The sequence below is a fragment of the Misgurnus anguillicaudatus genome, chromosome 14 (genome assembly GCF_027580225.2).
Source record: "Misgurnus anguillicaudatus chromosome 14, ASM2758022v2, whole genome shotgun sequence".
Taxonomy (NCBI): domain Eukaryota; kingdom Metazoa; phylum Chordata; class Actinopteri; order Cypriniformes; family Cobitidae; genus Misgurnus; species Misgurnus anguillicaudatus.
The window spans coordinates 13040999-13055851 of NC_073350.2; the positions used below are offsets into that span (position 1 = coordinate 13040999).

Consider the following 14853-nt stretch of genomic DNA (forward strand, 5'->3'; position numbering starts at 1 on the left):
AATCTCAGCGTTTGAACGATGGCACTGCAGCTCTGAGTCCTCCTGTCTTCATTATAGATGACTGCACAGAAACCTGTTCTCCACACCCTGCTAATTGGAAAAGTAAACTTTATCTTTTTAGCGTCATTAAGACATTTGTCACATAACTTTCCCCACCAGCTTTTTTTTTATAAAAGTTGCCAGCCAGCGGCAGCATTCTTTACGATTTGCACAAAAGTTTAATGCCTTCCAGAAAACGTTCTTCTTTAAACATTTAAACATACAATATATTAAATGAAAAAACAGACCATTTACTTTCAAACAAACAATATTTTTTCATCCTATCTTCATTTGTTCTCTTTTTATCACCTCTAAAATATTGGTAGGTTTCTTTTAAAAATACCAAATAATTTTTTTTAAGCAAAAAGTTTTAACAGTTTTTGGCCTTGTGAATGCTTCTGTATTTTATAAGTTGGGTAAGAGTGCCATCTGGTGGATAATAGCGGAAAAATGAATTGCCGTAAAAACGTCATAGGCAGGGAAGCGTTTTTTCTTAATTGTTTAGATAACTTATCAGTGGCGGGGAAAGAGTTAAACATCAGCCACTAATTCAACATATTTGTGTGCGTTTTTAAAGATTATCATATTAACTGCGATCCAAAACTTTTGCTTCTCTATCGCCATCTCTATTTGAAACATAAAATTGCAGGTTCCTACATACATATCTCATGAGAATTCGTACATATTTTTCGAGTTGGCTAATTTGTATAATTTCGTACAAAATTAATTGTGCAAAAACATACGATTGTCATAAAAAACAATAACGATATATTGACTGAATAACTGTTTGACTGACTACATTTTGTATAATTAAAAACTAAAAACGTCCAAGAGACTAAACCTTTAATCATGATTATAAACATTTATAAAACGGGCAGTTCTGGTTCTTCATTCTGATTGGTTGAAACACGTTCTAAGCCGTGATAAAATACACTGGTAACCTCACGGTTCAGACCACATTAAATAAGTATCATTTTTTAAGCTGGTCTAGCTGTGTTTTGTTCACTTGCTGCGTAATGATTTATGAAAATAAACACCACAGTCTTTAATCATATTTTTAATTTGTCTACAATTGCACAATTAATGGCGATATCCAGATAAATGTCAATAAATATTGTTGAGTCATCTCAACGATAAAGAGAAAACGTTGTCTGAGGAGTTTCTAACTCAAGTTCATACACTGTAAAATGTAATAAGTTGAGTTTACTTAAAAAAGTGAGGAAACTGATTGCCTCATAATTTTAAGTAAGTTAGTGTATTGCTTTTAAGTTGGCAAAACTTTATATTATTTGTAGCCTAAACTTATTCATCAAGTATGGTAGAGTATTGATTTTAAGTTGTCAAAACTTAACAGTAGAAGTAGACTAAACTTATCAATCAAGTAAAGTTAAGTACTCTTTACTTAAAATCATTAGTTGAGATAACTTCTTTTTATTGTTCACTTAACTTGTAAATATAAGGAAACCGATTGCCTTACATTTGTAAGTAAGCTGAACTAACAAAAATGAGTAAAGCCAAAAAGCAACAAAATGAGGTTAAAACATTTATTTTAAACATGTTAACAGTGTACAAAGTAAAACATTTTTGTCGCATGCATGCACGCACACCCACACACACACACACACACACACACACACACACACACACACACACACACACACACACACACACACACACACACACACACACACACACACACACACACAATAAAGGGGTTTGTGTCAGACATGGGGACTTGTGACTTGGTGACTTGGACTCGAGTCGACTCGAGTCGCTATTTTTGTGACTTGTGACTTGACTTGACAAAAAATAAAATACTTGAGACTTGACTCGGACTTGGAAGTCTAAGACTCGGGACTTGACTTGACTTGAGACACGATGACTTGAATGACTTGAGTGTTAATCACATCATGTTTTCTGATTGAATATAAAATATATAAATTATTTTAAAAAATAAAGTTGACCCAGCTGGAGCGCAGGCTGAGAATGCTGTTGTCATGACTGAATCACGACACTATGATCAGTCATGCCCTCTCGTATATGCACACCACGCCCACTTAGATCAGATATCAACATGTCAGCCGGAGGGGTACCGATCGTCATCGCTTTCGGCTTCAACAAGATGGCAAAAGACGAACAGTGCGTTGCAAGACATGCAACATTAAAATTATGGGCAGTCAGACGACAACCTCCAATTTCGTCCGTCATTTGAAGAGCCATTCAGTAAGTGCTTGTCAATTTGTTAATATCTGGTTAGTTGGTAGCTAGCTAATGTTCTAATAGCTAAAGTAGCCATTAACCCTCATACCGTGTTGGGGACAAATGTGGGCAAAATAGTTTAGCCTAATTTTTAAAAATACTTCCCTTGATCTGAGTGGTACGAGACTTGGCTACTTTGTCTAAGTTTGTAAGCGTCTTTTGCGCGCTCAAGTTTGTTATCTCAAATGTAGGCGCGCGAACGGAAGAGAAGCGCACGCGGTGTGACGCGCTTGTTTTTTCCGGCCGCATCCTTGAGCAGCCATTCAGGGCATAATACAGGTGTGTGAATGTGTGTGTGTGTGTGTGTGAGAGAGAGAGAGAGTGAGAGAGAGAGAGAGAGAGAGAGAGAGAGAGAGTGTGTGTGTGTGTGTGTGTGTGTGTGTGTGTGTGTGTGTGTGTGTGTGTGTGTGTGTGTGTGTGTGTGTGTGTGTGTGTGTGTGTGTGTGTGTGTGTGTGTATAGTGTATAATGACATGTTAACTATGCTATAACCATGGTTTACGAGGACACAGGAAGTGTCCCCATAAACTGAAACGCTAAAAAACTAAATTTTTCATAGATTAAAGACTGGCAACAGGTTTTTGTGACATTGGGGTTAGGGACTGGGGTAGGTTAGGGGAATAAAATATAACAGTTTGTACAGTATTTATGCATTGCATCTATGGAAATGTCCCCGTAAACCATGTATGCCTGACTGCTGTGTGTGTGTGTGTGTGTGTGTGTGTGTGTGTGTGTGTGCACTTGCGTGTGTGTGTGTGTGTGTGTGTGTGTGTGTGTGTGTGTGTGTGTGTGTGAACTGTGTTTAAAAGAGAGAGGGAGGTGTTCAGAGAGGAGTCTGTTGGATGTTAAGCTGTTATTTGTTTTATGGACTCAATGTTGAAAATTTCAAACATACCAAACAAGGTTGGCAGAAGTGAAAAATAAATAATTTATGAAGTTACAATTTTGTTTGATTGCATGATGTATTTTACTGAATATGAGTATTTACAATGCAAATCCAAATTATTGTAATTTGCTGATAGTTAGTTACTGTATATCTTGTCTTTTCACTTTATTAAGATCAGATTCTGCAGGTAAAATTACAATAATAAGGTGACTTGACTTGGACTTGACTTGACCTACTACAGGACTTGACTTGACTTGACTTGACATAGCCTGTGACTTGACTTGACTTGACTTGCCCAAGAAAAAAAATACTTGGGACTTACTTGAGACTTGAAGGTTCAGACTTGAGACTTACTTGAGACTTGCACATGTGTGACTTGGTCCCATCTCTGGTTTGTGTTCAGTCACCCATCAATCTGGATACCCAAAATGCAACAATAGACCTAAGACAGTCTTGTTTCTGTTATTACAAACACAATGAACACACCTTGACAAACAAATTCAAAACTAGTTTTTTTTTTTAGTGACTGCAGTTTTGGTTTTGTATCCAGGTTGTCATGTGACTGATAAAAAAATCACAAATCGCATCAACAGACGTACAGTAACAATCTTGTTTCTGCTATCAGAAACACGCAAAATACAGCTTAACTAAAACATCAAAGTTTTGCAGCAATTAAAGTTGAGTTTTTCTGGAACTTGTATCGAGGTTGACGAAAAATAAAAACCCCAAAAAGATCTACAGTAACACTTGTTTCACACAAAACACACTACTTCACATTAGTATGTTTTGTAGTGATGGCAGTTTTGACTTTAGTGATTTGTGCCCCAGGGAAAGAAAAACCCTGTGAATCAACTCCAAATAAGCTGTGAAGAGGTACTCCATATTTAAAACAACGATCAGTCCAAAAACTAAACACATGGCATGTGATACTTTCTTAAGTCCATCCATGACTGTGACACCCTACCAAATAATTGCTGTAAACCATGTGGAGAAATGTGTCTGTCCTCCGGCACCAGACTGAGAATTCCTATTGATAGTTGAGGTGGGTCACCATCACAGTCCTAATAAGATAGAAACGCAATATTAATATACATTCTCATAATACAAATGCAAAGTGGATGTGTCATTTAAAAATTTAAACTGTTCAAGGTGATGTTACTAGTTTTTGAAGTGACACTTAAATTTGTAACAGTGCTTCAGTTGGAATTGCCAATAATAATTTGGACATTTCAGCAGAAGCTTCTTTCCTCGTGGTGCAAAAACATCCTTGAAACATATTTAATTAATAATATCACCATAATATCTTGTTAGAAAACTCTTCTATAGGTAAGGTATATTGTATAGGCAGCAGATTGTTTTTCCAGAGATAATACCCAACAGTGTGATCAGGACTCTGTGTCAAGCAGAGGGTCTTGTATCAAACTGAAGGGGCTTATTTCATGATAACAACCTGCTGTCTGTGCATTATCCCACTTGTTATGTGGCTATTTTACTCATAAGGTAAGCAACATTAAATATTTATTTGAACTATTTTATTAGCTTATTTTTAACAAATACAGGAAAACCTGTTTGTTTTAAGACAAGACGTTCAAATGTCACAAACACACTATTTGGTTTAATCATTTGTAACTATAACATCATATGTTATTAAAGGAATAGTCTACTCATTTTTAATATTAAAATATGTTATTACCTCAACCAAGAATTGTTGACACATCCCCCCACCATCTATGCGCGTGCACGCAAGCGCCGGAGCGCGCCGCGACGCCTCGACAGCATCCAGCCTAGCCCCATTCACTCAATGGCACCATCCAGAGACAAAGCCAGAAGCGACCAAACACATCAACGTCCCTCCCATTCAAGACGAGCAGCCACACGAGCAAGTCTGGTGGTACAAAACAAAACACAGCGCCCGTCCAAGCGGATCTAAAAGAGCAACCATATTTTATGGCGCAATAGCACTTCTGGGAGTACTTCGACTCGCCTGAAAAGTCCGCTCCCCTTCTCCCTCTCATAATGGGAGAGGGAGGGTGTTACTGCGCCCAGTCGAAGCACTCCCAAAAGTGCTATTACGTCATAAAATATAGTTCCTCTTTTAAATTCGCTTAGAAAAGCGCTACGTTTTATTTTGTACCACCAAACTTGCTCGTATAACTACTCGTCTTAAATAGGAAAAACTTTGATGTGTTTGGTCACTTCTAACTTTATCTCTAAATGGTACCATTGAATGAATAGGGCTAAGCTAAATGCTATCGAAGCGTCGCAGCGCGCTCCAGCGCTTACGTGCACGCACACAGATGATAGAGGGATGTATCAACAATTCTTAGTTAAGGTAATAACATATTTTAGTGTTGAAAATGAGTGGACTACTCCTTTAAAAGACATTTGATTTAATTTTGTGTATTATTAAACTGTACCTGTCAAATTTATTTCCAGCATACGGGTTACAGCATGTTTAAGCGGTTCTAATCTGTTTTGAATACATCTGAATGAAGTCGAAAGTGGACAGCTCAAAACGGTTTACACACTGTTAACACCGTTATTAAGCTTTGTTCACTCATAATGCGATAAACCAAAACCCATAGTGTCATAGTGTTGATGTATTTCGCTACTGTCAGGTATACATCTCAGACTGATCTTTGAATATTTGATGTTTTGCTTTCTTTATAATGAATTTGAATTGGTTATGTAATTGGCATAAAACCTTTACCTGGCAAATAAATTATGTTTTAATTTATTCACAGCATTTATCAGAAGTTATTGATTCTCTTAATTGATGGAATAACTCAATGGTGGGAAAAGAGTTCAAAACTACAATACAAATTTCTCGCTAGAAATGCAACCAAAAGTGAAAATATTACTTTATTTACACTAAATGTGTGCTCAGTTGCTTTCTTGCCCACCATTTTATTTTATCGAACTCAACCAGGCTCGACCAATCCTGAGCATGCTCACGCATAAAATTGTGGGACAAAAGGATGTGCCTTGGTGCTTTTAATTATCTTCTATTTACACATTATTTCTTTAATAATGCTAATTAAATGCTAACACAAAAATTAGGACATCTCATATTGATTAAACGAGAAGAATACTAACCATGTTTGTTTTCAGGAAGTCTGTAGTGTCTTCCGCAAGAAGGATAGCAAGACCACGGAGAACTACCGTCCACCGAGCAGTGACATCAGTGATGTTCTGACGAATAATACATAAAACATTGAGATCAACAGTGAGAACAGATTACTTAAAAGTTAGCATATGGACTTAAACTATTTAAAACAAACAAACAAAACAAAAATACTTACTATTAGATACTCAAGAGAGCTTTTAAACTTTTCTCTCATTCAAAATCTTCAAAAATAATGTTTAGCAAGGGATGAGAACAATTCTTGCTTGAGGTTTTTGCTTGCGACTTGGTTGTACTCCACAGTAACGTTACTATATGAAAGAAGGATAACAAAAGAAACAACATATCAAGATTTAAAAAGTTTTGACATGCCCTAAATAAAATGTGTGTTAATTACCTGACTTTCCATGAAGGATATGCGCTCTCTTCAAAGAAACAAGCTCCTGCTAAATAATAATAATATACAATTAACATAGTATATTGATTGATAGATACTAAAAACCAATTGTAAAAACAACATTTTTAGCATTCACTCTATAAACTTAAAACTTTTTATACAGCACATCTCTTATTTAACATAACTTGGCATTTTAAGGTATGAAATTATTAATGTTTTTTTCTCCAGAGGTGGGTAGAAACATGCTTACTGCATTACATTGACTTGAGTAACAATTTTGAAAGCACCTACTTTAAATGTGCTATTTTACCTTTTATAAGCAGTTCTAAGCATTTTGATGTAGTTTATTATTATAAACCACACCAACATGAATTATAAACTCACTACTTAAGCAGTTTTTCCATTGCATACTTTTACTCAAGCAGTTATTACTATAAGGCTTAACTTTACCTAACTTTTTATATAATTACATTTTTACTCAATCTACCTCTGCAGATTAGTTACTTATGTCTGTTGAACGAAAATGTTTATCTTTAAACATACATGATTAGCAGTTGTTGGATTGCTAATTGTGATCAAATAGCATGCATCAGTTTTATTATTACCGACAAAATATTACTGTTTACAAACTGTGATTGTAATATTGCGATAAAAACGTAGCAATTAAAAAATAAAAATGATATATAAGCACAAACTTACATCCTCATGCTCTTATCCGACCATGTGCTGTTGTCGTCTTCTTCAGTTAAGCACTCAGTTAAGCCACCACTTACTCCTTGGGAGCAGTACTGCCACCTACTGTGCAGTCATCCTTTTTGAAAATACTTGAAATTTTAAGTTGAGCTAAATTAATCTGTTAAGTTTAATCAAGTTGACTTGAGTTTGCATAGAAAAAAGTTGGGATTACTTAGTTAAACTAAGTAAGGTTAACAAACTTAATTAAATAAGTTTAGTTTACTTAATATTTTTAGTAAGCTGAGCTATTACATTTTACAGTGTACGTCCGCTATTATCCACTGGGTGGCGATCTTACCCAATTTAAACACTGACGCATTCACTCAACACTGAAAACAACGTGTTTTCATCAGGCTCTGAATCTGATCTCTTACAAAAGTTCTTCACAAAAATGGAATTATCTCCGCTTTTAGCTAAAAAATTTGAGAGGTGATAAGAGAACAAATGAAGGTAAGATGAAACGGTTTTTGTTGTTGTTGTTGTTGTTGCTTGAAAGCGGATGGTCTGTTGATATTTTATGTTTATTTAAAGAAGATAATTTTTCTGTAAGGCATTAAACTAAAACTGGGTGGCAACTTAAAAAAAAAAAATGCTGACGGGGAAAGAGTTCAGCATGCTTCCAAGCATATTTGATCATCACTTCAACAGTTGCCCGATATAAATGTTAATGTATAAATTAGATGAATGGTGATTTATAAAATAAACACCACATTCTTAAATCATATTTTCATTGTGTCTTTGCTGCATCTCTGTTGGTTGGGAACTGCGCTCTGTTTCAGTCACACTTGATTCTGAGGAACTACTTTGTTTGGCGGAAGTAATATAAATACAACTTATTTCTGTTTTATTTTATAAAATCCTAACGCATTATGCATATGAAGTAACCGTTTTATAAATGCAATAAACCCCTCGAAGCATTGGGTTACCGTTGCATTTTATAACAGCTCCGCTTCGCGTCCTGCCTAACAACACCCCTTGGCTGTGATAAAATGCACTGGTAACCCACTGCTACTTGGGGCTTATTGCTTTATTATACCATTATGTTGAATGCTTCATTCGGATTGGTTGACAAACTTTCTGGGGGTGTGCATTATTTTTTTTAAAGCTGCCAAAGGAGGCTTAAGCCGTTGATACATTCTAATGCAGTTATTAGAAAGAGAGCGCGAGTGACAGAGACACAGAAAGAAAGAAAGAGAGAGAGAGAGAGCGAGTGAGCGAGCGAGAGATATTGTGTGAACGAGGCTACCTCTTTGCGTCTCTAAACAGCACTGTTATTGCCTCAGAAAATCGTCTGTCATGTTGTTTTTGTTAGTCTGTTATTATAGTTAACTAAGCAAAGTGATATGGAACTGTAATGCAGGCAATAGAGCTGCCTGAAACTACATTCGCCGTGTGTTTCCCAGAAAATAATTGCACACCTCAGAACGTTCATCAGCCAATCAGATTCAAGCATTCAACGGAGCCGTACTATAATCAAAAATAAAACACCCATGGTGTAACATTGTGGCCGCAATCCCATATCATGTATGCATTATTTAAAAAAAATCAATGTGGCATTGTCAGTTTTTGCCTACTTACGTTAAAGTTTTGACTCGCATGTATTGCAACTCAAAACCACTGTACAAGTTTATTTATTAAATACAGATGAAAAGAAACATGACTGTGCAATTGACTCAGCAGAAGTAAGAGATAATATTTGACGTGATATTAATGATATATGGAAGTTTTCAAGCTCGAATCACATGTAAAGGCTGTGGTTTATCTGGCTAATTCGTTTTGAAGAAAGGGATGTTTGTCACTGCGCTCAGCTCAGCAGATAATGGCCATCAATAGAAATGACTGGTGACTATACGACCACTGCCAAGGCATCTCATTATATGTACTGGCTAATCCAATCATGTCAGCGTGAGCAAGACACCCGGCGTTTGCATCTATGCAAATGATTGCCTCAAATACCCGTGAAATTAGGTGCTGCTTCTCCGGCTGGCTTCCTCAATAGATGTCTCTACAATCTCAATACCTTCATTGCACCCTCTCCCATGCAGCTATTGTATTTACAACAAATAAGAGGTCACATTCTTGGTAAGAAGTCGTGCTGACTTAATTGAGTTGGGATGCATTTATAGTTGAAATCACGGATTTGCTATTTGTGTGGGAAGTACCTCTCCACAAACCGTTTTCCTGTCCTTTGTGTCTTCCCATCGGCTGCCAGAACCCACACACATATGCTTGAGTTGCACAGGTGTGCTCGCCGAGAGCGACTTCCTAAAATGAATCTATTCGGATACAGCCGTGAGTGCGTTACAGCGCTCCCTCATCATTTTTCACAGACATTAGTGTCCGACTTGAAGGGCTACAGCACCTGCTGTTCAGAGCATCATCCATCCTTTACATCCATAAAATTTATAACGGCCTCTTCCAGACCTCTGCTGTTTCTTTTTGCCGTTGTGTGGAATGATGCATGATCCACTCCTGTGAGTTTATAAAAGCCATTTTTTACGAGCCTCTCGGTTGGTTGCGGGCCCGCTGTGTAGATGTATCACCGCTGGGGTGCAGTAAGATGCCGGGGCCTTATTTCTCAGACGGAGGACTGCAGAAGTCTTCCTCAAAACCAAGATTACAGCTGTTAACTCTACCACATAACTGCCAACAGAAGTAGCCTTTGGCATTGTTCACTTCATAGCGAGCTAGTCAACAGAGCAGGCACAGCACAACATTAGAAACCCATTACTGTGACTTATTGTACATCTTAATGCCTTGAGAGGCTGCAGCCGCTGCTGAGAAGTCCTAACTGATAAACAGAAGGCAGCTGTTTGTACGATAAAACTCAGTCTACTAAACAGTGAGAAAATGATGATCTAATACTCACTCTGCTGTAAACTTAAACTAGCATTGGATTGGTTAATAGTCTTAGCTGGTCTTTCAGGTCGGCTTTGCAAATTTTAGAGAGGTTTGGGGAATTAACTGGCGTGTACACCAAAGCGTTTTAACGCGGCTGAAAAAGGCAGGCAGATGCCAACTGTGGGCGCTTGCCAGTTTTTCTTTAGCTGAGCGCTTTAGTTGCTTTGATACTTCTTTTTTGTTTATCAGTCTTTGAATTATGTGATGGTTGGTTGTTGTGTTATTTGTCCCGCCCATCCTCTACTGTGATTGGATGGCTGAGTGAAAAGTGAAATTGACGAGAAGAAACAATTAAGAACATACGCCGGTCACAGGCGAAATGCCTTGATGGTCATGCCCCTTTACTGTAATAAGCTGACCAGCTAAATCAGGTGAGTTTAGCCAGACTTGGATATCACATTGTCCATCTTAAACCTGTAAGATTTAAGACCAGCAAACCAGATTAGACCAGTTTAAGTTATTAAGGTATTTCAACAGTGAATACCTTGAAACTAGATTAATGCCCAATCGAAATACAAGCTGTTTTTGTCAATGTTTTCTAGTACATCAGAATGGTAACGCTAAGCTTAAAATTGGTTTTAGCTGGTAAGCAGGTCTTAGCTGGTCTTTCAGGTCTGGTTTGCTGGTTTTAGAAGGGCTTGGGGAATTAATGTAGTAAGCTGACCAGCTATACCAGATGAGTTAAGCAGGACTTGGATATCATTGTCCTTCTTATACCAGTAAGATTTAAGACCAGCAAACCAGATTAGACGAGATAGTATTAAATGGAAAACCGATAGAAAATTAAAAGTTGTGATTTTTGAGAAAATCACACCTTTTAATTTTCCGTCGGTTTTAGTACACGATGTAACTACAGAAGAGTCAAGTTTTAAATAGAAAAAATATCGAAACTCGAAAATCAGATTCAATGGATTGTGCTAAGCTATGCTAAAAGTGCTAGCGCCAGACTCGGAGATCAGCTGAATGAATTCCAAACGGTAAAAATCTAATGTTTAACTCTAGAAGAGCTGGGAAAAAAAGAAAAAGCTTTTTTTGAAAAAGTGGCGTGTCCCTTTAAACCTGTAAGATTTAAGACCAGCAAACCAGATTAGACCAGTTTAGGTTATTAAGGTATTTCAGCAGTGAAGACCTTGAAACTAGATTAATGTCCAACCGAAATACGTTTTTGTCAATGTTTCCTAGTACATCAGAATATAAACCCTAAGCTTAAAATGGGTTACTGGTTTTAGCTGGTAAGCAGGTCTTAGCTGGTCTTTCAGGTCTGGTTTGCTGGTTTTAGGGGGGTTTGGGGAATTACTGTAGTAAGCTGACCAGCTATACCAGATGAGTTAAGCAGGCCTTCGATATCACATTGTCCTTCTTAAACCAGTAAGATTTAAGACAAGCAAACCAGATTAGACCAGTTATTATAAGACGGAAAACCGATGGAAAATTAAAAGTTGTGATTTATAAGAAAATGGCAACTTTTAATGTTCTGTCTGTCTTAGTAAACAATGTAACTACAGAAGAGTCAAGTTTTAAATAGAAAAAACATTGAAACTTATTTTTTAGCGCAATGCTAATTGTCTAATCAGATTCATTGGATTATGCTAAACTATGCTAAAAGTGGTATTGCCAGACTGGAGATCGTCTGAATGGATTCCAAAACAGTAAAAATCAAATGTTTAACTCTAGAAGAGCTGGAAAAGTAGCATATTTTTTTGAAAAAGCTGAGTGTCCCTTTAAACCTGTAAGATTTAAGACCAGCAAACCAGATTAGACCAGTTGAAGTTATTAAGGTATTTCCACAGTGAAGACCTTGAAACTAGATTAATCCCCAATGGATATAATTTTCTAGTGCATCAGAATGGAAACCCTAAGCCTATGGTCTTAGTTGGTCTTGCAGGTCTGGTTTGATGATTTTAGAGGGGTCTTAGAAATTACTGTAGTTAGCTGGCCAGATTAAAGAGGGGAGTCACAGTTTACCAAGAATTGTATTTCACATAGTCTTTCTTAAACCAGCAAACCAGATAAGACCAGTTTAAGACTTTAATTTTTGACGTTTATATTGGCCAATATACCAATGGAAATACAATGGAATGTATTTTATGTAGTACAGCAACATGGAAACCCTACTAGTAATGATTATCGATCAAGACAAGATGGTTACACAGCTACCTGTCTCTACTACAACATTCACTCCCATACGTTGCATCATATGCATATCCAGAGAGAGAAAATCTGATGAAATGCTCAGATAACTGCAGGAAATTCAAATGACCTCTCCCCGTGCCGCCTGGGGAAAGTTTCCACGCGGCGCTTTCACCCCCACACAAATCTCTGCAGTTCCCGAGGCAAATATGAGATGAATATGGAAAGTGCCGCCTCCATTATTACATTTCTCCTTTTGTTAGTTTTCTCTCCGTTGGGTTTGTAATTATGAGCTCTGGTTGCTACAGAGAACAAAGGCAGTAAAGCAGGGAGTCATGATCCAGTCGGAGAGAGTGAACGCTTTGGGGTTTCGGGGAAGTACAGTCCACATCTATTTGATTAGAACTTGCTCCATGTCCCAGAGCACAGCTTAGCGAATATATAAACTCAAGTTTTAATATGGATGGTGTGCACAGAGCATCACAGTTCCTCTGCAAGTCAGGAGCTTTATGCACGAAGCTTGGGCTACATGGTAACTTTGCAATTAAAAGAGTATTTGGTCATTATTTAATCACCCTCATGTTGTCCAAACCGGTGTTCCCGGTGATAAAACTAAAGTAGACACTTTTCTTTTTGTACACCTCATGAGAAGACATGAGAAGTTGTGTGTTGTAGTGATTAAGGTCAATCAAGCTCCAAAACTAAACTACCAAAAATTAACAAAATTAAACGTTCGTATTCCAAAAATAACCGTGTACAACATTGAAATGAGGGTGAGAAAAAATATCACTTGGTGAACTACTCTTCAATTATGTATTTTTGTAAATATGCATGCAGTCAAATGGCAGGGTACTATTATAATAAGACACATTGTTAGCGTATGCAATGGAAAATTTATACAAATCAATCTTTAAAAAGTTCAAGGAGCTTCTGTAGAAGTTCAAGGTGTTCTGCACACAGACAGAATGAACGAGAAACTTGCAATTTGCTTTGCCCTTTAGGTTAAATAACAGTGAAGTAATTGATAGTTCTGAAAGATGACTTGTTATTAGAATAAACAGATGGATGTGAACTAAGTTTCAGGAGAGCTCGCAGTTTCTTTCCATGAATAATAAAGTCATTTGGCATTTATCATGATATGCATCTTTGTCATTTCAAAATGACGAACATCACAAATAAACTACTTTCAACCACATACAAATACTGAATAATGAAATATAAAGTAAATATGTTATTTTAAACAGTGTGTAAAGAGGAATCGGTAACACTTTAGTATTGGGACCAATTCTCACTTTTAACAGTTGCCTATTAGCTTGCATATTACTACATTTGGCTGTTTGTTAATACTTATAAAGTAATGCATTATTTTGTAAGACCATATTTTACACCCCAAACCAACACTTTTAAAATAAAGAAACCACCTTTCTAAATATTAATAAGCAGTTATTAAGGTAATTTAGTAGTTTGTTGAGGCAAAATGAATAGGTAATACAGAATATTTGAAGAGTTTGGTTCCAAAACGCAATAAATCCATTTTGACTTATTTGTCACGGTTTGAAAAAAAAGGGAGAAAAGATGACAGAATAACCTACCCAGTCTCACGAGGTTTCGTAATATAGTCACATCGTTTTTTAATTATTTTTTTTGTGATATTATCAAGAATTTCCGCGTATTTTCGATGTTCGTTTAACGAATTCCTGTTTTTGCGTGATTATCACGTATTGGTTACTCAACTGCTTTTTACTATTTTTAAACCATTGTCGCTTCGGTTTAGGGTTAGATTTGGTGCTTGCATTAGAATGTCACTTTATATATTGGTTTATACAATTTTTTCTGATTTTTTTTATATGTCGCCTGGGGTTAGGGTTAGAGTTGGGTTTGGGTAGGGATGTCATTTTATGTAAATCTAACCCTACACCGAAGCGACAATGGTAAGAAAATAGGACAAAACAGTTGAGTAACCAATACGTGATAATCACACGAAAACGGAAATTCGTGCTAAAATCACGAAAAAAGAATACCAAAATTACGTGACTATATAATGAAATTTCGTGAGACTGGGCTGGAATAACATGGCGGATATCAGATTTTGCGTAAAATTAAGAATTTACTAATTTACTTTTTAATACTTACCAGATGCAATACTGATTTTGGTGGTAACTAGTTTTTTTTAATGCCGTTTATCGCGTTTTGAAACCTTCATGTGTTTCCCATACTAAAAGGTTACAGAGAGGTTGTACCATTCTTCAACTATCAGAACCGTAAAAGTTTGAGATGTGGTTAACATATTTGCAAAATTTTAATTAGGCAAACTCACTGAAAATATATGATCTGCTTGCTCTCTATGTTAGACTGTGGATAATAATACGGTCTATGCATTCAG

At 36.7% G+C, this 14853-nt stretch overlaps 1 protein-coding gene and 1 long non-coding RNA gene across 3 annotated transcripts in view; one reads left to right on the forward strand and one right to left on the reverse strand.

The window, feature by feature from the left end:
* The window catches only part of cpne5b (copine Vb), a 176922-nt gene that overhangs the window by 70942 nt on the left and 91127 nt on the right, over positions 1 to 14853 (forward strand). The window lies entirely within an intron of this gene.
* On the reverse strand, positions 3571 to 7667 carry LOC129419853 (uncharacterized). The gene is made up of 5 exons (XR_012373167.1): positions 7404 to 7667; positions 6705 to 6753; positions 6486 to 6618; positions 6280 to 6375; positions 3571 to 4244 (listed from the first exon to the last, which is right to left on the reverse strand). It is a non-coding gene; the product is annotated as an uncharacterized lncRNA (long non-coding RNA).